This window comes from Rhinoderma darwinii, chromosome 3 (genome assembly GCF_050947455.1).
Source record: "Rhinoderma darwinii isolate aRhiDar2 chromosome 3, aRhiDar2.hap1, whole genome shotgun sequence".
Classification (NCBI taxonomy): Eukaryota; Metazoa; Chordata; class Amphibia; order Anura; family Rhinodermatidae; genus Rhinoderma; species Rhinoderma darwinii.
This window is the reverse complement of record NC_134689.1, coordinates 362,358,572-362,380,767: the sequence shown is the minus strand read 5'-3', so window position 1 is coordinate 362,380,767 and position 22,196 is coordinate 362,358,572. Positions and strand designations below refer to the sequence as shown.

Sequence of the window (22,196 nt, the reverse complement as noted above, 5' to 3'; positions counted from 1 at the left end):
TATTGTCGTTCTAATTGCACACTAACAGGACATTTCTAATGCAGATGAAGGAAATCTTAATGGAGTGACAAAACCCTTTAAAAACTGAATACCTCTTAATATGTATTGGGACAAGTATCCAGTGAAGAACCTAGTCGAGCACTTTAAATCTTGAACTAAAACATGCTAATGGCTTTACTTTAAACCCTTGGTGACATCTCACATACAATTATGTTGCTGCTGCCAAGGGATTAGCGCATCGTCACATAACAGTACGTAACAGTGATGGAGCCGGCTCAGAAGCTGGGACAAGTACCCAGTGAAGAAGCCAGAAGAGCACTTATAATCTGGAACCATAACATGCCAATGGCTTTACTTTGAGACAGAGGAAAGGCAAACAATACAGATGGGCGTTAAAGCCACAATCCCTGGCTTAGGAGGCCAGTGCCTTATCCATTAGGCAACTGGGACTTGACTTTTTCTATAAGTGGTTGTTTTTCCAAAGCAATCAAACATTCACTTGTGACTGAGTGATCGAGAATGGTTTGTGTTCTACCGTTTGCTTTCTAGATCTGACAAAATCTTAACCACGTGCTTGCTTTTTGTAGACAAGGGAAAGAGGGTCCCTTGTCTTTTCATTATGATCACACACTTACAGGACTCTGCTAATAAAGATGAAGGAAAGCTTATTGGAGGGCCAAAACCTTTAAAAATACCTCTTAATATATATTGGGACAAGTATCCAGTAAAGAAGCAAGTTGAGCACTTTTAATCTGGAACTAAAACATGCCAATGGCTTTTATTTAAGAAAGAGAAAAGGCAAACACCACAGATGGGACTCACCCTTAAAAACGGTATACCTCTTCCATGTATCCCCTTCAATTATGTTTATAGATCATGGGCCATGAGTAAGTTTGCTATTCCACTGGAGGTCTAAATAAAGCACAAGAAGGCAAGAAAGGAGTGCTCCAGGTGAGGCTCGAACTCACAACCTCGGCATTGCTCAACAGTTACTGCTTTATAAGTACCGTGCGCTGACCGATTGCGCCACTGGAGCTCTTACTGATGTCTGCACGCGTGTCCGTTTTCCACCGTGTGCTGACCGATTGCACCGCGGGATGAAGTGATTCCTCAAGCGTGTCTGTTTTCCATCAATTTTCAAAAACACGACAGCGTTTAAGATAGCGGTCAGTCAAGATACTGTGAGTAATAAGTCATTTACTTCTCTCTTATTAATATATAAAGAAGCATCAGTCCAGTGGATGAAGCCAGTTGAGCACTTTTAATCAGGAACTAAAACAGCAACAGCTTAACTTTAAGAAAGATGAAAGGTAAACACCCCAGATGGGACTTGAACCCACAATCCCTGGCTTAGGAGGCCAGTGCCTTATCCATTAGGCCACTGGGGCTGTAAACTTGCTCTGCGCCGTGGTTTTTTCTTTCCAAAGCAAGCAAACATTCACATGTGATGAGTGAGCGAGAAAGGTTTGTGTTGTACCGTTTGCTTTCCAAATCGGATAAAATCTTAACCGCATGCTTGTTTTTTTAAGAAAAGACTAGGTTCCCTTGTATTGTCGTTCTAATTGCACACTAACAGGACATTTCTAATGCAGATGAAGGAAATCTTAATGGAGTGACAAAACCCTTTAAAAACTGAATACCTCTTAATATGTATTGGGACAAGTATCCAGTGAAGAACCTAGTCGAGCACTTTTAATCTTGAACTAAAACATGCTAATGGCTTTACTTTAAACCCTTGGTGACATCTCACATACAATTATGTTGCTGCTGCCAAGGGATTAGCGCATCGTCACATAACAGTACGTAACAGTGATGGAGCCGGCCCAGAAGCTGGGACAAGTACCCAGTGAAGAAGCCAGAAGAGCACTTATAATCTGGAACCATAACATGCCAATGGCTTTACTTTGAGACAGAGGAAAGGCAAACAATACAGATGGGCGTTAAAGCCACAATCCCTGGCTTAGGAGGCCAGTGCCTTATCCATTAGGCAACTGGGACTTGACTTTTTCTATAAGTGGTTGTTTTTCCAAAGCAATCAAACATTCACTTGTGACTGAGTGATCGAGAATGGTTTGTGTTCTACCGTTTGCTTTCTAGATCTGACAAAATCTTAACCACGTGCTTGCTTTTTGTAGACAAGGGAAAGAGGGTCCCTTGTCTTTTCATTATGATCACACACTTACAGGACTCTGCTAATAAAGATGAAGGAAAGCTTATTGGAGGGCCAAAACCTTTAAAAATACCTCTTAATATATATTGGGACAAGTATCCAGTAAAGAAGCAAGTTGAGCACTTTTAATCTGGAACTAAAACATGCCAATGGCTTTTATTTAAGAAAGAGAAAAGGCAAACACCACAGATGGGACTCACCCTTAAAAACGGTATACCTCTTCCATGTATCCCCTTCAATTATGTTTATAGATCATGGGCCATGAGTAAGTTTGCTATTCCACTGGAGGTCTAAATAAAGCACAAGAAGGCAAGAAAGGAGTGCTCCAGGTGAGGCTTGAACTCACAACCTCGGCATTGCTTAACAGTTACTGCTTTATAAGTACCGTGCGCTGACCGATTGCGCCACTGGAGCTCTTACTGATGTCTGCACGCGTGTCCGTTTTCCACCGTGTGCTGACCGATTGCACCGCGGGATGAAGTGATTCCTCAAGCGTGTCTGTTTTCCATCAATTTTCAAAAACACGACAGCGTTTAAGATAGCGGTCAGTCAAGATACTGTGAGTAATAAGTCATTTACTTCTCTCTTATTAATATATAAAGAAGCATCAGTCCAGTGGATGAAGCCAGTTGAGCACTTTTAATCAGGAACTAAAACAGCAACAGCTTAACTTTAAGAAAGATGAAAGGTAAACACCCCAGATGGGACTTGAACCCACAATCCCTGGCTTAGGAGGCCAGTGCCTTATCCATTAGGCCACTGGGGCTGTAAACTTGCTCTGCGCCGTGGTTTTTTCTTTCCAAAGCAAGCAAACATTCACATGTGATGAGTGAGCGAGAAAGGTTTGTGTTGTACCGTTTGCTTTCCAAATCGGATAAAATCTTAACCGCATGCTTGTTTTTTTAAGAAAAGACTAGGTTCCCTTGTATTGTCGTTCTAATTGCACACTAACAGGACATTTCTAATGCAGATGAAGGAAATCTTAATGGAGTGACAAAACCCTTTAAAAACTGAATACCTCTTAATATGTATTGGGACAAGTATCCAGTGAAGAACCTAGTCGAGCACTTTTAATCTTGAACTAAAACATGCTAATGGCTTTACTTTAAACCCTTGGTGACATCTCACATACAATTATGTTGCTGCTGCCAAGGGATTAGCGCATCGTCACATAACAGTACGTAACAGTGATGGAGCCGGCCCAGAAGCTGGGACAAGTACCCAGTGAAGAAGCCAGAAGAGCACTTATAATCTGGAACCATAACATGCCAATGGCTTTACTTTGAGACAGAGGAAAGGCAAACAATACAGATGGGCGTTAAAGCCACAATCCCTGGCTTAGGAGGCCAGTGCCTTATCCATTAGGCAACTGGGACTTGACTTTTTCTATAAGTGGTTGTTTTTCCAAAGCAATCAAACATTCACTTGTGACTGAGTGATCGAGAATGGTTTGTGTTCTACCGTTTGCTTTCTAGATCTGACAAAATCTTAACCACGTGCTTGCTTTTTGTAGACAAGGGAAAGAGGGTCCCTTGTCTTTTCATTATGATCACACACTTACAGGACTCTGCTAATAAAGATGAAGGAAAGCTTATTGGAGGGCCAAAACCTTTAAAAATACCTCTTAATATATATTGGGACAAGTATCCAGTAAAGAAGCAAGTTGAGCACTTTTAATCTGGAACTAAAACATGCCAATGGCTTTTATTTAAGAAAGAGAAAAGGCAAACACCACAGATGGGACTCACCCTTAAAAACGGTATACCTCTTCCATGTATCCCCTTCAATTATGTTTATAGATCATGGGCCATGAGTAAGTTTGCTATTCCACTGGAGGTCTAAATAAAGCACAAGAAGGCAAGAAAGGAGTGCTCCAGGTGAGGCTTGAACTCACAACCTCGGCATTGCTTAACAGTTACTGCTTTATAAGTACCGTGCGCTGACCGATTGCGCCACTGGAGCTCTTACTGATGTCTGCACGCGTGTCCGTTTTCCACCGTGTGCTGACCGATTGCACCGCGGGATGAAGTGATTCCTCAAGCGTGTCTGTTTTCCATCAATTTTCAAAAACACGACAGCGTTTAAGATAGCGGTCAGTCAAGATACTGTGAGTAATAAGTCATTTACTTCTCTCTTATTAATATATAAAGAAGCATCAGTCCAGTGGATGAAACCAGTTGAGCACTTTTAATCAGGAACTAAAACAGCAACAGCTTAACTTTAAGAAAGATGAAAGGTAAACACCCCAGATGGGACTTGAACCCACAATACCTGGCTTAAAAGGCCAGTGCCTTATCCATTAGGCCACTGGGGCTGTAAATTTGCTCTGTGCCGTGGTTTTTTCTTTCCAAAGCAAGCAAACATTCACATGTGATGAGTGAGCGAGAAAGGTTTGTGTTGTACCGTTTGCTTTCCAAATCGGATAAAATCTTAACCGCATGCTTGATTTTTTAAGAAAAGACTAGGTTCCCTTGTATTGTCGTTCTAATTGCACACTAACAGGACATTTCTAATGCAGATGAAGGAAATCTTAATGGAGTGACAAAACCCTTTAAAAACTGAATACCTCTTAATATGTATTGGGACAAGTATCCAGTGAAGAACCTAGTCGAGCACTTTAAATCTTGAACTAAAACATGCTAATGGCTTTACTTTAAACCCTTGGTGACATCTCACATACAATTATGTTGCTGCTGCCAAGGGATTAGCGCATCGTCACATAACAGTACGTAACAGTGATGGAGCCGGCTCAGAAGCTGGGACAAGTACCCAGTGAAGAAGCCAGAAGAGCACTTATAATCTGGAACCATAACATGCCAATGGCTTTACTTTGAGACAGAGGAAAGGCAAACAATACAGATGGGCGTTAAAGCCACAATCCCTGGCTTAGGAGGCCAGTGCCTTATCCATTAGGCAACTGGGACTTGACTTTTTCTATAAGTGGTTGTTTTTCCAAAGCAATCAAACATTCACTTGTGACTGAGTGATCGAGAATGGTTTGTGTTCTACCGTTTGCTTTCTAGATCTGACAAAATCTTAACCACGTGCTTGCTTTTTGTAGACAAGGGAAAGAGGGTCCCTTGTCTTTTCATTATGATCACACACTTACAGGACTCTGCTAATAAAGATGAAGGAAAGCTTATTGGAGGGCCAAAACCTTTAAAAATACCTCTTAATATATATTGGGACAAGTATCCAGTAAAGAAGCAAGTTGAGCACTTTTAATCTGGAACTAAAACATGCCAATGGCTTTTATTTAAGAAAGAGAAAAGGCAAACACCACAGATGGGACTCACCCTTAAAAACGGTATACCTCTTCCATGTATCCCCTTCAATTATGTTTATAGATCATGGGCCATGAGTAAGTTTGCTATTCCACTGGAGGTCTAAATAAAGCACAAGAAGGCAAGAAAGGAGTGCTCCAGGTGAGGCTCGAACTCACAACCTCGGCATTGCTCAACAGTTACTGCTTTATAAGTACCGTGCGCTGACCGATTGCGCCACTGGAGCTCTTACTGATGTCTGCACGCGTGTCCGTTTTCCACCGTGTGCTGACCGATTGCACCGCGGGATGAAGTGATTCCTCAAGCGTGTCTGTTTTCCATCAATTTTCAAAAACACGACAGCGTTTAAGATAGCGGTCAGTCAAGATACTGTGAGTAATAAGTCATTTACTTCTCTCTTATTAATATATAAAGAAGCATCAGTCCAGTGGATGAAGCCAGTTGAGCACTTTTAATCAGGAACTAAAACAGCAACAGCTTAACTTTAAGAAAGATGAAAGGTAAACACCCCAGATGGGACTTGAACCCACAATCCCTGGCTTAGGAGGCCAGTGCCTTATCCATTAGGCCACTGGGGCTGTAAACTTGCTCTGCGCCGTGGTTTTTTCTTTCCAAAGCAAGCAAACATTCACATGTGATGAGTGAGCGAGAAAGGTTTGTGTTGTACCGTTTGCTTTACAAATCGGATAAAATCTTAACCGCATGCTTGTTTTTTTAAGAAAAGACTAGGTTCCCTTGTATTGTCGTTCTAATTGCACACTAACAGGACATTTCTAATGCAGATGAAGGAAATCTTAATGGAGTGACAAAACCCTTTAAAAACTGAATACCTCTTAATATGTATTGGGACAAGTATCCAGTGAAGAACCTAGTCGAGCACTTTAAATCTTGAACTAAAACATGCTAATGGCTTTACTTTAAACCCTTGGTGACATCTCACATACAATTATGTTGCTGCTGCCAAGGGATTAGCGCATCGTCACATAACAGTACGTAACAGTGATGGAGCCGGCTCAGAAGCTGGGACAAGTACCCAGTGAAGAAGCCAGAAGAGCACTTATAATCTGGAACCATAACATGCCAATGGCTTTACTTTGAGACAGAGGAAAGGCAAACAATACAGATGGGCGTTAAAGCCACAATCCCTGGCTTAGGAGGCCAGTGCCTTATCCATTAGGCAACTGGGACTTGACTTTTTCTATAAGTGGTTGTTTTTCCAAAGCAATCAAACATTCACTTGTGACTGAGTGATCGAGAATGGTTTGTGTTCTACCGTTTGCTTTCTAGATCTGACAAAATCTTAACCACGTGCTTGCTTTTTGTAGACAAGGGAAAGAGGGTCCCTTGTCTTTTCATTATGATCACACACTTACAGGACTCTGCTAATAAAGATGAAGGAAAGCTTATTGGAGGGCCAAAACCTTTAAAAATACCTCTTAATATATATTGGGACAAGTATCCAGTAAAGAAGCAAGTTGAGCACTTTTAATCTGGAACTAAAACATGCCAATGGCTTTTATTTAAGAAAGAGAAAAGGCAAACACCACAGATGGGACTCACCCTTAAAAACGGTATACCTCTTCCATGTATCCCCTTCAATTATGTTTATAGATCATGGGCCATGAGTAAGTTTGCTATTCCACTGGAGGTCTAAATAAAGCACAAGAAGGCAAGAAAGGAGTGCTCCAGGTGAGGCTCGAACTCACAACCTCGGCATTGCTCAACAGTTACTGCTTTATAAGTACCGTGCGCTGACCAATTGCGCCACTGGAGCTCTTACTGATGTCTGCACGCGTGTCCGTTTTCCACCGTGTGCTGACCGATTGCACCGCGGGATGAAGTGATTCCTCAAGCGTGTCTGTTTTCCATCAATTTTCAAAAACACGACAGCGTTTAAGATAGCGGTCAGTCAAGATACTGTGAGTAATAAGTCATTTACTTCTCTCTTATTAATATATAAAGAAGCATCAGTCCAGTGGATGAAGCCAGTTGAGCACTTTTAATCAGGAACTAAAACAGCAACAGCTTAACTTTAAGAAAGATGAAAGGTAAACACCCCAGATGGGACTTGAACCCACAATCCCTGGCTTAGGAGGCCAGTGCCTTATCCATTAGGCCACTGGGGCTGTAAACTTGCTCTGCGCCGTGGTTTTTTCTTTCCAAAGCAAGCAAACATTCACATGTGATGAGTGAGCGAGAAAGGTTTGTGTTGTACCGTTTGCTTTACAAATCGGATAAAATCTTAACCGCATGCTTGTTTTTTTAAGAAAAGACTAGGTTCCCTTGTATTGTCGTTCTAATTGCACACTAACAGGACATTTCTAATGCAGATGAAGGAAATCTTAATGGAGTGACAAAACCCTTTAAAAACTGAATACCTCTTAATATGTATTGGGACAAGTATCCAGTGAAGAACCTAGTCGAGCACTTTTAATCTTGAACTAAAACATGCTAATGGCTTTACTTTAAACCCTTGGTGACATCTCACATACAATTATGTTGCTGCTGCCAAGGGATTAGCGCATCGTCACATAACAGTACGTAACAGTGATGGAGCCGGCCCAGAAGCTGGGACAAGTACCCAGTGAAGAAGCCAGAAGAGCACTTATAATCTGGAACCATAACATGCCAATGGCTTTACTTTGAGACAGAGGAAAGGCAAACAATACAGATGGGCGTTAAAGCCACAATCCCTGGCTTAGGAGGCCAGTGCCTTATCCATTTGGCAACTGGGACTTGACTTTTTCTATAAGTGGTTGTTTTTCCAAAGCAATCAAACATTCACTTGTGACTGAGTGATCGAGAATGGTTTGTGTTCTACCGTTTGCTTTCTAGATCTGACAAAATCTTAACCACGTGCTTGCTTTTTGTAGACAAGGGAAAGAGGGTCCCTTGTCTTTTCATTATGATCACACACTTACAGGACTCTGCTAATAAAGATGAAGGAAAGCTTATTGGAGGGCCTAAACCTTTAAAAATACCTCTTAATATATATTGGGACAAGTATCCAGTAAAGAAGCAAGTTGAGCACTTTTAATCTGGAACTAAAACATGCCAATGGCTTTTATTTAAGAAAGAGAAAAGGCAAACACCACAGATGGGACTCACCCTTAAAAACGGTATACCTCTTCCATGTATCCCCTTCAATTATGTTTATAGATCATGGGCCATGAGTAAGTTTGCTATTCCACTGGAGGTCTAAATAAAGCACAAGAAGGCAAGAAAGGAGTGCTCCAGGTGAGGCTTGAACTCACAACCTCGGCATTGCTCAACAGTTACTGCTTTATAAGTACCGTGCGCTGACCGATTGCGCCACTGGAGCTCTTACTGATGTCTGCACGCGTGTCCGTTTTCCACCGTGTGCTGACCGATTGCACCGCGGGATGAAGTGATTCCTCAAGCGTGTCTGTTTTCCATCAATTTTCAAAAACACGACAGCGTTTAAGATAGCGGTCAGTCAAGATACTGTGAGTAATAAGTCATTTACTTCTCTCTTATTAATATATAAAGAAGCATCAGTCCAGTGGATGAAACCAGTTGAGCACTTTTAATCAGGAACTAAAACAGCAACAGCTTAACTTTAAGAAAGATGAAAGGTAAACACCCCAGATGGGACTTGAACCCACAATACCTGGCTTAAAAGGCCAGTGCCTTATCCATTAGGCCACTGGGGCTGTAAATTTGCTCTGTGCCGTGGTTTTTTCTTTCCAAAGCAAGCAAACATTCACATGTGATGAGTGAGCGAGAAAGGTTTGTGTTGTACCGTTTGCTTTCCAAATCGGATAAAATCTTAACCGCATGCTTGTTTTTTTAAGAAAAGACTAGGTTCCCTTGTATTATCGTTCTAATTGCACACTAACAGGACATTTCTAATGCAGATGAAGGAAATCTTAATGGAGTGACAAAACCCTTTAAAAACTGAATACCTCTTAATATGTATTGGGACAAGTATCCAGTGAAGAACCTAGTCGAGCACTTTTAATCTTGAACTAAAACATGCTAATGGCTTTACTTTAAACCCTTGGTGACATCTCACATACAATTATGTTGCTGCTGCCAAGGGATTAGCGCATCGTCACATAACAGTACGTAACAGTGATGGAGCCGGCTCAGAAGCTGGGACAAGTACCCAGTGAAGAAGCCAGAAGAGCACTTATAATCTGGAACCATAACATGCCAATGGCTTTACTTTGAGACAGAGGAAAGGCAAACAATACAGATGGGCGTTAAAGCCACAATCCCTGGCTTAGGAGGCCAGTGCCTTATCCATTAGGCAACTGGGACTTGACTTTTTCTATAAGTGGTTGTTTTTCCAAAGCAATCAAACATTCACTTGTGACTGAGTGATCGAGAATGGTTTGTGTTCTACCGTTTGCTTTCTAGATCTGACAAAATCTTAACCACGTGCTTGCTTTTTGTAGACAAGGGAAAGAGGGTCCCTTGTCTTTTCATTATGATCACACACTTACAGGACTCTGCTAATAAAGATGAAGGAAAGCTTATTGGAGGGCCAAAACCTTTAAAAATACCTCTTAATATATATTGGGACAAGTATCCAGTAAAGAAGCAAGTTGAGCACTTTTAATCTGGAACTAAAACATGCCAATGGCTTTTATTTAAGAAAGAGAAAAGGCAAACACCACAGATGGGACTCACCCTTAAAAACGGTATACCTCTTCCATGTATCCCCTTCAATTATGTTTATAGATCATGGGCCATGAGTAAGTTTGCTATTCCACTGGAGGTCTAAATAAAGCACAAGAAGGGAGTGCTCCAGGTGAGGCTCGAACTCAAACTCGGCATTGCTCAACAGTTACTGCTTTATAAGTACCGTGCGCTGACCGATTGCGCCACTGGAGCTCTTACTGATGTCTGCACGCGTGTCCGTTTTCCACCGTGTGCTGACCGATTGCACCGCGGGATGAAGTGATTCCTCAAGCGTGTCTGTTTTCCATCAATTTTCAAAAACACGACAGCGTTTAAGATAGCGGTCAGTCAAGATACTGTGAGTAATAAGTCATTTACTTCTCTCTTATTAATATATAAAGAAGCATCAGTCCAGTGGATGAAGCCAGTTGAGCACTTTTAATCAGGAACTAAAACAGCAACAGCTTAACTTTAAGAAAGATGAAAGGTAAACACCCCAGATGGGACTTGAACCCACAATCCCTGGCTTAGGAGGCCAGTGCCTTATCCATTAGGCCACTGGGGCTGTAAACTTGCTCTGCGCCGTGGTTTTTTCTTTCCAAAGCAAGCAAACATTCACATGTGATGAGTGAGCGAGAAAGGTTTGTGTTGTACCGTTTGCTTTCCAAATCGGATAAAATCTTAACCGCATGCTTGTTTTTTTAAGAAAAGACTAGGTTCCCTTGTATTGTCGTTCTAATTGCACACTAACAGGACATTTCTAATGCAGATGAAGGAAATCTTAATGGAGTGACAAAACCCTTTAAAAACTGAATACCTCTTAATATGTATTGGGACAAGTATCCAGTGAAGAACCTAGTCGAGCACTTTTAATCTTGAACTAAAACATGCTAATGGCTTTACTTTAAACCCTTGGTGACATCTCACATACAATTATGTTGCTGCTGCCAAGGGATTAGCGCATCGTCACATAACAGTACGTAACAGTGATGGAGCCGGCTCAGAAGCTGGGACAAGTACCCAGTGAAGAAGCCAGAAGAGCACTTATAATCTGGAACCATAACATGCCAATGGCTTTACTTTGAGACAGAGGAAAGGCAAACAATACAGATGGGCGTTAAAGCCACAATCCCTGGCTTAGGAGGCCAGTGCCTTATCCATTAGGCAACTGGGACTTGACTTTTTCTATAAGTGGTTGTTTTTCCAAAGCAATCAAACATTCACTTGTGACTGAGTGATCGAGAATGGTTTGTGTTCTACCGTTTGCTTTCTAGATCTGACAAAATCTTAACCACGTGCTTGCTTTTTGTAGACAAGGGAAAGAGGGTCCCTTGTCTTTTCATTATGATCACACACTTACAGGACTCTGCTAATAAAGATGAAGGAAAGCTTATTGGAGGGCCAAAACCTTTAAAAATACCTCTTAATATATATTGGGACAAGTATCCAGTAAAGAAGCAAGTTGAGCACTTTTAATCTGGAACTAAAACATGCCAATGGCTTTTATTTAAGAAAGAGAAAAGGCAAACACCACAGATGGGACTCACCCTTAAAAACGGTATACCTCTTCCATGTATCCCCTTCAATTATGTTTATAGATCATGGGCCATGAGTAAGTTTGCTATTCCACTGGAGGTCTAAATAAAGCACAAGAAGGCAAGAAAGGAATGCTCCAGGTGAGGCTCGAACTTACAACCTCGGCATTGCATTGCTCAACAGTTACTGCTTTAAATCTACCGTGCGCTGACCGATTGCGCCACTGGAGCTCTTACTGAGGTCTGCACGTGTGTCCGTTTTCCACCGTGTGCTGACCGATTGCACCGCGGGATGAAGTGATTCCTCAAGCGTGTCTGTTTTCCATCAATTTTCAAAAACACGACAGCGTTTAAGATAGCGGTCAGTCAAGATTCTGTGAGTAATAAGTCATTTACTTCTCTCTTATTAATATATAAAGAAGCATCAGTCCAGTGGATGAAGCCAGTTGAGCACTTTTAATCAGGAACTAAAACAGCAACAGCTTAACTTTAAGAAAGATGAAAGGTAAACACCCCAGATGGGACTTGAACCCACAATCCCTGGCTTAGGAGGCCAGTGCCTTATCCATTAGGCCACTGGGGCTATAAACTTGTTCTGCGCCGTGGTTTTTTCTTTCCAAAGCAAGCAAACATTCACATGTGATGAGTGAGCGAGAAAGGTTTGTGTTGTACCGTTTGCTTTCCAAATCGGATAAAATCTTAACCGCATGCTTGTTTTTTTAAGAAAAGACTAGGTTCCCTTGTATTGTCGTTCTAATTGCACACTAACAGGACATTTCTAATGCAGATGAAGGAAATCTTAATGGAGTGACAAAACCCTTTAAAAACTGAATACCTCTTAATATGTATTGGGACAAGTATCCAGTGAAGAACCTAGTCGAGCACTTTTAATCTTGAATTAAAACATGCTAATGGCTTTACTTTAAACCCTTGGCGACATCTCATATACAGTTATGTTGCTGCTGCCAAGGGATTAGCGCATCGTCACATAACAGTACGTAACAGTGATGGAGCCGGCCCAGAAGCTGGGACAAGTACCCAGTGAAGAAGCCAGAAGAGCACTTATAATCTGGAACCATAACATGCCAATGGCTTTACTTTGAGACAGAGGAAAGGCAAACAACACAGATGGGCGTTAAAGCCACAATCCCTGGCTTAGGAGGCCAGTGCCTTATCCATTAGGCAACTGGGACTTGACTTTTTCTATAAGTAGTTGTTTTTCCAAAGCAATCAAACATTCACTTGTGACTGAGTGATCGAGAATGGTTTGTGTTCTACCGTTTGCTTTCTAGATCTGACAAAATCTTAACCACGTGCTTGCTTTTTGTAGACAAGGGAAAGAGGTTCCCTTGTCTTTTCATTATGATCACACACTTACAGGACTATGCTAATAAAGATGAAGGAAAGCTTATTGGAGGGCCAAAACCTTTAAAAATACCTCTTAATATATATTGGGACAAGTATCCAGTAAAGAAGCAAGTTGAGCACTTTTAATCTGGAACTAAAACATGCCAATGGCTTTTATTTAAGAAAGAGAAAAGGCAAACACCACAGATGGGACTCACCCTTAAAAACGGTATACCTCTTCCATGTATCCCCTTCAATTATGTTTATAGATCATGGGCCATGAGTAAGTTTGCTATTCCACTGGAGGTCTAAATAAAGCACAAGAAGGCAAGAAAGGAATGCTCCAGGTGAGGCTCGAACTCACAACCTCGGCATTGCATTGCTCAACAGTTACTGCTTTAAATCTACCGTGCGCTGACCGATTGCGCCACTGGAGCTCTTACTGAGGTCTGCACGTGTGTCCGTTTTCCACCGTGTGCTGACCGATTGCACCGCGGGATGAAGTGATTCCTCAAGCGTGTCTGTTTTCCATCAATTTTCAAAAACACGACAGCGTTTAAGATAGCGGTCAGTCAAGATTCTGTGAGTAATAAGTCATTTACTTCTCTCTTATTAATATATAAAGAAGCATCAGTCCAGTGGATGAAGCCAGTTGAGCACTTTTAATCAGGAACTAAAACAGCAACAGCTTAACTTTAAGAAAGATGAAAGGTAAACACCCCAGATGGGACTTGAACCCACAATCCCTGGCTTAGGAGGCCAGTGCCTTATCCATTAGGCCACTGGGGCTATAAACTTGTTCTGCGCCGTGGTTTTTTCTTTCCAAAGCAAGCAAACATTCACATGTGATGAGTGAGCGAGAAAGGTTTGTGTTGTACCGTTTGCTTTCCAAATCGGATAAAATCTTAACCGCATGCTTGTTTTTTTAAGAAAAGACTAGGTTCCCTTGTATTGTCGTTCTAATTGCACACTAACAGGACATTTCTAATGCAGATGAAGGAAATCTTAATGGAGTGACAAAACCCTTTAAAAACTGAATACCTCTTAATATGTATTGGGACAAGTATCCAGTGAAGAACCTAGTCGAGCACTTTTAATCTTGAATTAAAACATGCTAATGGCTTTACTTTAAACCCTTGGCGACATCTCATATACAGTTATGTTGCTGCTGCCAAGGGATTAGCGCATCGTCACATAACAGTACGTAACAGTGATGGAGCCGGCCCAGAAGCTGGGACAAGTACCCAGTGAAGAAGCCAGAAGAGCACTTATAATCTGGAACCATAACATGCCAATGGCTTTACTTTGAGACAGAGGAAAGGCAAACAACACAGATGGGCGTTAAAGCCACAATCCCTGGCTTAGGAAGCCAGTGCCTTATCCATTAGGCAACTGGGACTTGACTTTTTCTATAAGTAGTTGTTTTTCCAAAGCAATCAAACATTCACTTGTGACTGAGTGATCGAGAATGGTTTGTGTTCTACCGTTTGCTTTCTAGATCTGACAAAATCTTAACCACGTGCTTGCTTTTTGTAGACAAGGGAAAGAGGTTCCCTTGTCTTTTCATTATGATCACACACTTACAGGACTATGCTAATAAAGATGAAGGAAAGCTTATTGGAGGGCCAAAACCTTTAAAAATACCTCTTAATATATATTGGGACAAGTATCCAGTAAAGAAGCAAGTTGAGCACTTTTAATCTGGAACTAAAACATGCCAATGGCTTTTATTTAAGAAAGAGAAAAGGCAAACACCACAGATGGGACTCACCCTTAAAAACGGTATACCTCTTCCATGTATCCCCTTCAATTATGTTTATAGATCATGGGCCATGAGTAAGTTTGCTATTCCACTGGAGGTCTAAATAAAGCACAAGAAGGCAAGAAAGGAATGCTCCAGGTGAGGCTCGAACTCACAACCTCGGCATTGCATTGCTCAACAGTTACTGCTTTAAATCTACCGTGCGCTGACCGATTGCGCCACTGGAGCTCTTACTGAGGTCTGCACGTGTGTCCGTTTTCCACCGTGTGCTGACCGATTGCACCGCGGGATGAAGTGATTCCTCAAGCGTGTCTGTTTTCCATCAATTTTCAAAAACACGACAGCGTTTAAGATAGCGGTCAGTCAAGATTCTGTGAGTAATAAGTCATTTACTTCTCTCTTATTAATATATAAAGAAGCATCAGTCCAGTGGATGAAGCCAGTTGAGCACTTTTAATCAGGAACTAAAACAGCAACAGCTTAACTTTAAGAAAGATGAAAGGTAAACACCCCAGATGGGACTTGAACCCACAATCCCTGGCTTAGGAGGCCAGTGCCTTATCCATTAGGCCACTGGGGCTGTAAATTTGCTCTGCGCCGTGGTTGTTTCTTTCCAAAGCAAGCAAACATTCACATGTGACGAGTGAGCGAGAAAGGTTTGTGTTGTACCGTTTGCTTTCCAAATCGGATAAAATCTTAACCGCATGCTTGTTTTTTTAAGAAAAGACTAGGTTCCCTTGTATTGTCGTTCTAATTGCACACTAACAGGACATTTCTAATGCAGATGAAGGAAATCTTAATGGAGTGACAAAACCCTTTAAAAACTGAATACCTCTTAATATGTATTGGGACAAGTATCCAGTGAAGAACCTAGTCGAGCACTTTTAATCTTGAACTAAAACATGCTAATGGCTTTACTTTAAACCCTTGGTGACATCTCACATACAATTATGTTGCTGCTGCCAAGGGATTAGCGCATCGTCACATAACAGTACGTAACAGTGATGGAGCCGGCTCAGAAGCTGGGACAAGTACCCAGTGAAGAAGCCAGAAGAGCACTTATAATCTGGAACCATAACATGCCAATGGCTTTACTTTGAGACAGAGGAAAGGCAAACAATACAGATGGGCGTTAAAGCCACAATCCCTGGCTTAGGAGGCCAGTGCCTTATCCATTAGGCAACTGGGACTTGACTTTTTCTATAAGTGGTTGTTTTTCCAAAGCAATCAAACATTCACTTGTGACTGAGTGATCGAGAATGGTTTGTGTTCTACCGTTTGCTTTCTAGATCTGACAAAATCTTAACCACGTGCTTGCTTTTTGTAGACAAGGGAAAGAGGGTCCCTTGTCTTTTCATTATGATCACACACTTACAGGACTCTGCTAATAAAGATGAAGGAAAGCTTATTGGAGGGCCAAAACCTTTAAAAATACCTCTTAATATATATTGGGACAAGTATCCAGTAAAGAAGCAAGTTGAGCACTTTTAATCTGGAACTAAAACATGCCAATGGCTTTTATTTAAGAAAGAGAAAAGGCAAACACCACAGATGGGACTCACCCTTAAAAACGGTATACCTCTTCCATGTATCCCCTTCAATTATGTTTATAGATCATGGGCCATGAGTAAGTTTGCTATTCCACTGGAGGTCTAAATAAAGCACAAGAAGGCAAGAAAGGAATGCTCCAGGTGAGGCTCGAACTTACAACCTCGGCATTGCATTGCTCAACAGTTACTGCTTTAAATCTACCGTGCGCTGACCGATTGCGCCACTGGAGCTCTTACTGAGGTCTGCACGTGTGTCCGTTTTCCACCGTGTGCTGACCGATTGCACCGCGGGATGAAGTGATTCCTCAAGCGTGTCTGTTTTCCATCAATTTTCAAAAACACGACAGCGTTTAAGATAGCGGTCAGTCAAGATTCTGTGAGTAATAAGTCATTTACTTCTCTCTTATTAATATATAAAGAAGCATCAGTCCAGTGGATGAAGCCAGTTGAGCACTTTTAATCAGGAACTAAAACAGCAACAGCTTAACTTTAAGAAAGATGAAAGGTAAACACCCCAGATGGGACTTGAACCCACAATCCCTGGCTTAGGAGGCCAGTGCCTTATCCATTAGGCCACTGGGGCTATAAACTTGTTCTGCGCCGTGGTTTTTTCTTTCCAAAGCAAGCAAACATTCACATGTGATGAGTGAGCGAGAAAGGTTTGTGTTGTACCGTTTGCTTTCCAAATCGGATAAAATCTTAACCGCATGCTTGTTTTTTTAAGAAAAGACTAGGTTCCCTTGTATTGTCGTTCTAATTGCACACTAACAGGACATTTCTAATGCAGATGAAGGAAATCTTAATGGAGTGACAAAACCCTTTAAAAACTGAATACCTCTTAATATGTATTGGGACAAGTATCCAGTGAAGAACCTAGTCGAGCACTTTTAATCTTGAATTAAAACATGCTAATGGCTTTACTTTAAACCCTTGGCGACATCTCATATACAGTTATGTTGCTGCTGCCAAGGGATTAGCGCATCGTCACATAACAGTACGTAACAGTGATGGAGCCGGCCCAGAAGCTGGGACAAGTACCCAGTGAAGAAGCCAGAAGAGCACTTATAATCTGGAACCATAACATGCCAATGGCTTTACTTTGAGACAGAGGAAAGGCAAACAACACAGATGGGCGTTAAAGCCACAATCCCTGGCTTAGGAGGCCAGTGCCTTATCCATTAGGCAACTGGGACTTGACTTTTTCTATAAGTAGTTGTTTTTCCAAAGCAATCAAACATTCACTTGTGACTGAGTGATCGAGAATGGTTTGTGTTCTACCGTTTGCTTTCTAGATCTGACAAAATCTTAACCACGTGCTTGCTTTTTGTAGACAAGGGAAAGAGGTTCCCTTGTCTTTTCATTATGATCACACACTTACAGGACTATGCTAATAAAGATGAAGGAAAGCTTATTGGAGGGCCAAAACCTTTAAAAATACCTCTTAATATATATTGGGACAAGTATCCAGTAAAGAAGCAAGTTGAGCACTTTTAATCTGGAACTAAAACATGCCAATGGCTTTTATTTAAGAAAGAGAAAAGGCAAACACCACAGATGGGACTCACCCTTAAAAACGGTATACCTCTTCCATGTATCCCCTTCAATTATGTTTATAGATCATGGGCCATGAGTAAGTTTGCTATTCCACTGGAGGTCTAAATAAAGCACAAGAAGGCAAGAAAGGAATGCTCCAGGTGAGGCTCGAACTCACAACCTCGGCATTGCATTGCTCAACAGTTACTGCTTTAAATCTACCGTGCGCTGACCGATTGCGCCACTGGAGCTCTTACTGAGGTCTGCACGTGTGTCCGTTTTCCACCGTGTGCTGACCGATTGCACCGCGGGATGAAGTGATTCCTCAAGCGTGTCTGTTTTCCATCAATTTTCAAAAACACGACAGCGTTTAAGATAGCGGTCAGTCAAGATTCTGTGAGTAATAAGTCATTTACTTCTCTCTTATTAATATATAAAGAAGCATCAGTCCAGTGGATGAAGCCAGTTGAGCACTTTTAATCAGGAACTAAAACAGCAACAGCTTAACTTTAAGAAAGATGAAAGGTAAACACCCCAGATGGGACTTGAACCCACAATCCCTGGCTTAGGAGGCCAGTGCCTTATCCATTAGGCCACTGGGGCTATAAACTTGTTCTGCGCCGTGGTTTTTTCTTTCCAAAGCAAGCAAACATTCACATGTGATGAGTGAGCGAGAAAGGTTTGTGTTGTACCGTTTGCTTTCCAAATCGGATAAAATCTTAACCGCATGCTTGTTTTTTTAAGAAAAGACTAGGTTCCCTTGTATTGTCGTTCTAATTGCACACTAACAGGACATTTCTAATGCAGATGAAGGAAATCTTAATGGAGTGACAAAACCCTTTAAAAACTGAATACCTCTTAATATGTATTGGGACAAGTATCCAGTGAAGAACCTAGTCGAGCACTTTTAATCTTGAATTAAAACATGCTAATGGCTTTACTTTAAACCCTTGGCGACATCTCATATACAGTTATGTTGCTGCTGCCAAGGGATTAGCGCATCGTCACATAACAGTACGTAACAGTGATGGAGCCGGCCCAGAAGCTGGGACAAGTACCCAGTGAAGAAGCCAGAAGAGCACTTATAATCTGGAACCATAACATGCCAATGGCTTTACTTTGAGACAGAGGAAAGGCAAACAACACAGATGGGCGTTAAAGCCACAATCCCTGGCTTAGGAAGCCAGTGCCTTATCCATTAGGCAACTGGGACTTGACTTTTTCTATAAGTAGTTGTTTTTCCAAAGCAATCAAACATTCACTTGTGACTGAGTGATCGAGAATGGTTTGTGTTCTACCGTTTGCTTTCTAGATCTGACAAAATCTTAACCACGTGCTTGCTTTTTGTAGACAAGGGAAAGAGGTTCCCTTGTCTTTTCATTATGATCACACACTTACAGGACTATGCTAATAAAGATGAAGGAAAGCTTATTGGAGGGCCAAAACCTTTAAAAATACCTCTTAATATATATTGGGACAAGTATCCAGTAAAGAAGCAAGTTGAGCACTTTTAATCTGGAACTAAAACATGCCAATGGCTTTTATTTAAGAAAGAGAAAAGGCAAACACCACAGATGGGACTCACCCTTAAAAACGGTATACCTCTTCCATGTATCCCCTTCAATTATGTTTATAGATCATGGGCCATGAGTAAGTTTGCTATTCCACTGGAGGTCTAAATAAAGCACAAGAAGGCAAGAAAGGAATGCTCCAGGTGAGGCTCGAACTCACAACCTCGGCATTGCATTGCTCAACAGTTACTGCTTTAAATCTACCGTGCGCTGACCGATTGCGCCACTGGAGCTCTTACTGAGGTCTGCACGTGTGTCCGTTTTCCACCGTGTGCTGACCGATTGCACCGCGGGATGAAGTGATTCCTCAAGCGTGTCTGTTTTCCATCAATTTTCAAAAACACGACAGCGTTTAAGATAGCGGTCAGTCAAGATTCTGTGAGTAATAAGTCATTTACTTCTCTCTTATTAATATATAAAGAAGCATCAGTCCAGTGGATGAAGCCAGTTGAGCACTTTTAATCAGGAACTAAAACAGCAACAGCTTAACTTTAAGAAAGATGAAAGGTAAACACCCCAGATGGGACTTGAACCCACAATCCCTGGCTTAGGAGGCCAGTGCCTTATCCATTAGGCCACTGGGGCTGTAAATTTGCTCTGCGCCGTGGTTGTTTCTTTCCAAAGCAAGCAAACATTCACATGTGACGAGTGAGCGAGAAAGGTTTGTGTTGTACCGTTTGCTTTCCAAATCGGATAAAATCTTAACCGCATGCTTGTTTTTTTAAGAAAAGACTAGGTTCCCTTGTATTGTCGTTCTAATTGCACACTAACAGGACATTTCTAATGCAGATGAAGGAAATCTTAATGGAGTGACAAAACCCTTTAAAAACTGAATACCTCTTAATATGTATTGGGACAAGTATCCAGTGAAGAACCTAGTCGAGCACTTTTAATCTTGAACTAAAACATGCTAATGGCTTTACTTTAAACCCTTGGTGACATCTCACATACAATTATGTTGCTGCTGCCAAGGGATTAGCGCATCGTCACATAACAGTACGTAACAGTGATGGAGCCGGCTCAGAAGCTGGGACAAGTACCCAGTGAAGAAGCCAGAAGAGCACTTATAATCTGGAACCATAACATGCCAATGGCTTTACTTTGAGACAGAGGAAAGGCAAACAATACAGATGGGCGTTAAAGCCACAATCCCTGGCTTAGGAGGCCAGTGCCTTATCCATTAGGCAACTGGGACTTGACTTTTTCTATAAGTGGTTGTTTTTCCAAAGCAATCAAACATTCACTTGTGACTGAGTGATCGAGAATGGTTTGTGTTCTACCGTTTGCTTTCTAGATCTGACAAAATCTTAACCACGTGCTTGCTTTTTGTAGACAAGGGAAAGAGGGTCCCTTGTCTTTTCATTATGATCACACACTTACAGGACTCTGCTAATAAAGATGAAGGAAAGCTTATTGGAGGGCCAAAACCTTTAAAAATACCTCTTAATATATATTGGGACAAGTATCCAGTAAAGAAGCAAGTTGAGCACTTTTAATCTGGAACTAAAACATGCCAATGGCTTTTATTTAAGAAAGAGAAAAGGCAAACACCACAGATGGGACTCACCCTTAAAAACGGTATACCTCTTCCATGTATCCCCTTCAATTATGTTTATAGATCATGGGCCATGAGTAAGTTTGCTATTCCACTGGAGGTCTAAATAAAGCACAAGAAGGCAAGAAAGGAATGCTCCAGGTGAGGCTCGAACTTACAACCTCGGCATTGCATTGCTCAACAGTTACTGCTTTAAATCTACCGTGCGCTGACCGATTGCGCCACTGGAGCTCTTACTGAGGTCTGCACGTGTGTCCGTTTTCCACCGTGTGCTGACCGATTGCACCGCGGGATGAAGTGATTCCTCAAGCGTGTCTGTTTTCCATCAATTTTCAAAAACACGACAGCGTTTAAGATAGCGGTCAGTCAAGATTCTGTGAGTAATAAGTCATTTACTTCTCTCTTATTAATATATAAAGAAGCATCAGTCCAGTGGATGAAGCCAGTTGAGCACTTTTAATCAGGAACTAAAACAGCAACAGCTTAACTTTAAGAAAGATGAAAGGTAAACACCCCAGATGGGACTTGAACCCACAATCCCTGGCTTAGGAGGCCAGTGCCTTATCCATTAGGCCACTGGGGCTATAAACTTGTTCTGCGCCGTGGTTTTTTCTTTCCAAAGCAAGCAAACATTCACATGTGATGAGTGAGCGAGAAAGGTTTGTGTTGTACCGTTTGCTTTCCAAATCGGATAAAATCTTAACCGCATGCTTGTTTTTTTAAGAAAAGACTAGGTTCCCTTGTATTGTCGTTCTAATTGCACACTAACAGGACATTTCTAATGCAGATGAAGGAAATCTTAATGGAGTGACAAAACCCTTTAAAAACTGAATACCTCTTAATATGTATTGGGACAAGTATCCAGTGAAGAACCTAGTCGAGCACTTTTAATCTTGAATTAAAACATGCTAATGGCTTTACTTTAAACCCTTGGCGACATCTCATATACAGTTATGTTGCTGCTGCCAAGGGATTAGCGCATCGTCACATAACAGTACGTAACAGTGATGGAGCCGGCCCAGAAGCTGGGACAAGTACCCAGTGAAGAAGCCAGAAGAGCACTTATAATCTGGAACCATAACATGCCAATGGCTTTACTTTGAGACAGAGGAAAGGCAAACAACACAGATGGGCGTTAAAGCCACAATCCCTGGCTTAGGAGGCCAGTGCCTTATCCATTAGGCAACTGGGACTTGACTTTTTCTATAAGTAGTTGTTTTTCCAAAGCAATCAAACATTCAC

The 22,196-nt window shown here is 41.6% G+C and overlaps 19 non-coding genes across 19 annotated transcripts; all 19 read right to left on the bottom strand.

Moving 5' to 3' along the window:
* Positions 1 to 943: 943 nt before the first annotated feature.
* On the bottom strand, positions 944 to 1,036 carry TRNAI-UAU (transfer RNA isoleucine (anticodon UAU)). The gene is given in 2 exon segments: positions 944 to 979; positions 999 to 1,036. It is a non-coding gene; the product is annotated as a tRNA-Ile (tRNA).
* A 279-nt stretch (positions 1,037 to 1,315) lies between these two features.
* Positions 1,316 to 1,388, bottom strand: TRNAR-CCU (transfer RNA arginine (anticodon CCU)). The gene has a single exon. It is a non-coding gene; the product is annotated as a tRNA-Arg (tRNA).
* Positions 1,389 to 2,491: 1,103 nt separating this feature from the next.
* Positions 2,492 to 2,584, bottom strand: TRNAI-UAU (transfer RNA isoleucine (anticodon UAU)). The gene is given in 2 exon segments: positions 2,492 to 2,527; positions 2,547 to 2,584. It is a non-coding gene; the product is annotated as a tRNA-Ile (tRNA).
* A 279-nt stretch (positions 2,585 to 2,863) lies between these two features.
* Positions 2,864 to 2,936, bottom strand: TRNAR-CCU (transfer RNA arginine (anticodon CCU)). The gene has a single exon. It is a non-coding gene; the product is annotated as a tRNA-Arg (tRNA).
* Positions 2,937 to 4,039: 1,103 nt separating this feature from the next.
* On the bottom strand, positions 4,040 to 4,132 carry TRNAI-UAU (transfer RNA isoleucine (anticodon UAU)). The gene is given in 2 exon segments: positions 4,040 to 4,075; positions 4,095 to 4,132. It is a non-coding gene; the product is annotated as a tRNA-Ile (tRNA).
* Positions 4,133 to 5,587: 1,455 nt separating this feature from the next.
* Positions 5,588 to 5,680, bottom strand: TRNAI-UAU (transfer RNA isoleucine (anticodon UAU)). The gene is given in 2 exon segments: positions 5,588 to 5,623; positions 5,643 to 5,680. It is a non-coding gene; the product is annotated as a tRNA-Ile (tRNA).
* A 279-nt stretch (positions 5,681 to 5,959) lies between these two features.
* On the bottom strand, positions 5,960 to 6,032 carry TRNAR-CCU (transfer RNA arginine (anticodon CCU)). Its single transcript has one exon. It is a non-coding gene; the product is annotated as a tRNA-Arg (tRNA).
* A 1,103-nt stretch (positions 6,033 to 7,135) lies between these two features.
* TRNAI-UAU (transfer RNA isoleucine (anticodon UAU)) lies at positions 7,136 to 7,228 on the bottom strand. The gene is given in 2 exon segments: positions 7,136 to 7,171; positions 7,191 to 7,228. It is a non-coding gene; the product is annotated as a tRNA-Ile (tRNA).
* Positions 7,229 to 7,507: 279 nt separating this feature from the next.
* On the bottom strand, positions 7,508 to 7,580 carry TRNAR-CCU (transfer RNA arginine (anticodon CCU)). The gene has a single exon. It is a non-coding gene; the product is annotated as a tRNA-Arg (tRNA).
* Positions 7,581 to 8,683: 1,103 nt separating this feature from the next.
* On the bottom strand, positions 8,684 to 8,776 carry TRNAI-UAU (transfer RNA isoleucine (anticodon UAU)). The gene is given in 2 exon segments: positions 8,684 to 8,719; positions 8,739 to 8,776. It is a non-coding gene; the product is annotated as a tRNA-Ile (tRNA).
* Positions 8,777 to 10,223: 1,447 nt separating this feature from the next.
* On the bottom strand, positions 10,224 to 10,314 carry TRNAI-UAU (transfer RNA isoleucine (anticodon UAU)). The gene is given in 2 exon segments: positions 10,224 to 10,257; positions 10,277 to 10,314. It is a non-coding gene; the product is annotated as a tRNA-Ile (tRNA).
* Positions 10,315 to 10,593: 279 nt separating this feature from the next.
* On the bottom strand, positions 10,594 to 10,666 carry TRNAR-CCU (transfer RNA arginine (anticodon CCU)). The gene has a single exon. It is a non-coding gene; the product is annotated as a tRNA-Arg (tRNA).
* Positions 10,667 to 12,146: 1,480 nt separating this feature from the next.
* TRNAR-CCU (transfer RNA arginine (anticodon CCU)) lies at positions 12,147 to 12,219 on the bottom strand. Its single transcript has one exon. It is a non-coding gene; the product is annotated as a tRNA-Arg (tRNA).
* A 1,480-nt stretch (positions 12,220 to 13,699) lies between these two features.
* TRNAR-CCU (transfer RNA arginine (anticodon CCU)) lies at positions 13,700 to 13,772 on the bottom strand. The gene has a single exon. It is a non-coding gene; the product is annotated as a tRNA-Arg (tRNA).
* A 1,480-nt stretch (positions 13,773 to 15,252) lies between these two features.
* TRNAR-CCU (transfer RNA arginine (anticodon CCU)) lies at positions 15,253 to 15,325 on the bottom strand. The gene has a single exon. It is a non-coding gene; the product is annotated as a tRNA-Arg (tRNA).
* A 1,480-nt stretch (positions 15,326 to 16,805) lies between these two features.
* Positions 16,806 to 16,878, bottom strand: TRNAR-CCU (transfer RNA arginine (anticodon CCU)). Its single transcript has one exon. It is a non-coding gene; the product is annotated as a tRNA-Arg (tRNA).
* A 1,480-nt stretch (positions 16,879 to 18,358) lies between these two features.
* TRNAR-CCU (transfer RNA arginine (anticodon CCU)) lies at positions 18,359 to 18,431 on the bottom strand. The gene has a single exon. It is a non-coding gene; the product is annotated as a tRNA-Arg (tRNA).
* Positions 18,432 to 19,911: 1,480 nt separating this feature from the next.
* On the bottom strand, positions 19,912 to 19,984 carry TRNAR-CCU (transfer RNA arginine (anticodon CCU)). The gene has a single exon. It is a non-coding gene; the product is annotated as a tRNA-Arg (tRNA).
* A 1,480-nt stretch (positions 19,985 to 21,464) lies between these two features.
* Positions 21,465 to 21,537, bottom strand: TRNAR-CCU (transfer RNA arginine (anticodon CCU)). The gene has a single exon. It is a non-coding gene; the product is annotated as a tRNA-Arg (tRNA).
* Between the last annotated feature and the right edge of the window lie 659 nt (positions 21,538 to 22,196).